We start from the raw sequence: 3,610 nt of genomic DNA on the forward strand, positions 1-3,610 counted from the left end.
TGACCTGTTCCACTAAGCAGATGGGCTGCTATCCCATAATAATGCTCTTGGCTCACAGTGAGAGGAAGGACAAGAGCCATTTTCGGACATTTCTGTTCAGGACATTTCTCTTTACAGCATCTTTTGGGACAGGAGGATATTAGTTGATCAGTGGTATCAAATGCTGTAAAGGGGTCCAGAAGGATGGGCAGAGAAAAGATATATTTCCTCTGCCTGTGAACAGGAGAATATAATTTATCAGAGCCACAAGCTGTTGCTCTGGATGTTGTGCTGTGTCCTGGCCTGGAGCCTGACTGGAAGGGATCTAGGATACTGGCAAATGAGTGGCACCGGAGACTCCCCCTCCCCCCAGCTTATTGATTAGCTTGCTTAGAAAAAGCAAGAGTGGTAATTCGTGAGGTCTTAAGCCTCAGTGCTGGTTTCTTTAATACTGGTTAGACTATTTCATCTTTCAGAGTTGGTCAATATCTACCAAAGAAGATGTTGACAATATCTGTAAGTGGGGGTCCCAGATGTGCATGCGCGTACACTCTCTCTTTCATATAAAACCAGCCAGGAGATGTTCATAACGTAGGGTTGGAGGGAGTGGGGAGAGAAAATAAGCAGCTGCAGCCATAAAGGAAAAATACTCAGTTGTTTTCAAAGAATAGTTCCTAACTCTGTGTGTGTTTAAAAGCATTTTCTTTCTTTCCCAGACTTTTTCCTTCTCTCATTAGACTGGCTTCAGCTATCAATTGTTTATCAACTTCGCCCCGCCACTTCTTAATATTCACTTCTTATTAAAGTGAAGCAGAAGGTAATGGTTCCAGTTGAGTATAGGAAAAATAGTAGTTTAAAAGCAGTGCACATGCATGTTTTGCCACAATATAAGTTTAATTTTAAAACTTTTTTTGTTGTTGTTGTTCATTCTATCTTGTTTTCACTTGAATATGGCTTTCATTTAGTCTTCATCTAGCACTGTGCTGGCTTTTAACTGTCACTTTTATTTCTTTAAAAAAAAATCTAAGCAGAGTGCTGCTTTGCTATTCTGTTTATTGGAAGAAAAGCAGAATATTTCCATTAAGTAGGTTGAATAAAAGTAAAGTAATAGATGATAATTGACACAAACAGATTCAGAGAAGTGAGACTGACAAACTGAGGGAAAGAGTAACTATTTTTTTCCCCTTCCTACTAATAGTTCAGGAATATTGGATTAGTCACATGGGATCAGAGCTGTAGTCCATCTAGATCAGTATGCTGCCTCTGACAGTGTCTAGAACCAAATGCCTCAGGAAGGTGCAAGGAATTTCAGAGTGGATAATTGTATGATAACCAGTCCAGAAAGTATCAGAGGGGTAGCCCTGTTAGTCTGAATCTGTAAAAATCAACAGGTGCCACAGGATCCTCTGTTGCTCAGTCCAGAAAGAACTTTCTTTCTAACTCCTGTTAGGTGGAGGTTTGCTTACCCTATCAAAAACAAGAGGGTTTATATACTTTTTTTTTAAATAAAAAGTGTTTTAATTAACCCTATACATTACTATTTCTCTTTTGAATCCTACTAAGCAGTAGGCCACAATGGAACACTGTCTGGTGACAAGTTAATTATGTGGTATGTAAACAAATCTCTTTGGCCTGTTTTTTAAATTTACTGCCGTTGTATTTTGGCAGAGAAAATAAAAACATCTGATTTACGTTCTCTGTACCATTTATTATTTCTATATCTCTAGCATGACCCCTCTTGCATCTCTTTTCACTTTGGTCTTTTTCTTGCCAGATGACTGGGATCAAGGACATAAATGTCAAACTTGATTTTAAAATAGTCTTGGAGAGACCATCTTTTAATCTGAAATTTAATATCTTAGAGATTGTCAGAAGTAACTAGCAATTGAGACATGCATCATCTTGATGCTCATATTGTTGATGCTCATAGCATTAGTTTGCAGTGTTAGGGAAAATAGACACGGTATATTTGGTGCTATACAGCCCCGGGTTTGGAGAAGCACAAGGGCTGCCATAAGTACGCAAAACCCAGGAGGAAGTGGCAAGTAAAATATTCTAGTAGGCATGGAAAGTAAGAGAAATAAATTGAGTAATGTGAAGAGGAAAACAAAAGATATGCTATAGTGAAATAGATGTGAAGGTTGACAATTATTAGTCTTGAAAGATTACAGATAGAGACAAATCTATGGGGGCAAAGGACACAAGAGAAAAGCAACTTAAAAATAGGGTGGAGGCAGGGTCTCAGACCTACAATTCCCTTAAATGTATCTATGTTTTAGGTATTGCATATAAATGATGCCTATTTAAAAATGAGTTAAAGGATAAAGAGCACCATCCTCCATTATGGAACACCAGCTTTTAAAAATGAAAATACTTTTATTCACGGTCTGCTGTGTTAACTGACACTGCATTAGATAGAAGAGCGTGGTTGGATGTTAGCTGTCTGAGATCTTCAAGGCTGTGTCTTGTGAAGAACAGATTTCTTTGAAACAGGAAAAATAGTACAATCTCTCCACTACCTCAAAACGAATGGACTGGATTATGGTCAGGGAGCATATCTAGGAGTAGAACCCAATAATGCTGATACCCAGTCTTCTGCTCTAACTGCTAGACAACAATTCCTGTTTAAATTGTAGACTGACGTGATTATTAAAACTTGGTAGGTTTATGGTGATCCATATAAAGTTTCACAAAATTATTTCAAAACACCTTTGCATTTTACATGCATTTCACCAAAATTATTTAGAAACCTTAAACAAATTAAAGAGCAAAGAATGTGATTGCAGAGCTCCATTGAAGTAAATGGAATTACAGCAAAAGAGATTTTTTTTGGCCCTAACATTTCTTATTTTGTATTCATTAGAAAGATTGGAATACCATTATTTCCACAGGATAATGCATAATTTGATGTTGGAGGATGCATTTTCAAATGATATACTAATTACTACTGAAATACTGTTGTGTATATTGCATCCCTTGTGACATGTTCTTGATCAGATTTATTACTGGGTTCAGCAATAAAATCTTTGCATATTTTTAGTAATCTTTCTGTATTGGTAGGGTGACTTTCATACATGCATGTTTTGAGTAATTGAGTTCACAAGGAGGTCGTTATACAGCATATAAACTTGCTGGACAACCACGGCCTACTCTTTGACTGGCTGGTGCAGTAAAGTTTGAGTACTTTTACTCTTCAGTGTCCATTAGGGTTTGCAGTAAGCTAAGACTGAACTGGTAAGATATATTGCATTTCATGTATTCTGTTGCAAATTGGACCTAAATTCTGCAGCAAAGCCCTTGGAATCTATGGCATTCTGGTGCAGCAGACTAGAAATTCTTTGGCAGCTTGTTCTAAAATGTAAAAATGAAGTTTATAATCAATTGCATATGAAAATGAATAATGTACCGTATATACTCGTTCATAAGCTGAATTTTTTAGTAAAAAAGGGAAGCATCAGAGAAGGGGATCGGCTTATGAATGGGAGGGAGAGGTGGGACATAGCCCCTCCCCCTGAGGGGGCAAGGAGAGGCCGCACAGCCAGCGGAGCCAGAAGTCTCTCTGCTTCTGGCCACGCTGCTCTCTTTCTCCCCCCAGCCTCCGAAGCAGCTGCACCTCTGGGGCTGGGAGGCT

Source organism: Chrysemys picta, chromosome 1, assembly GCF_011386835.1.
Source record: "Chrysemys picta bellii isolate R12L10 chromosome 1, ASM1138683v2, whole genome shotgun sequence".
Classification (NCBI taxonomy): Eukaryota; Metazoa; Chordata; order Testudines; family Emydidae; genus Chrysemys; species Chrysemys picta.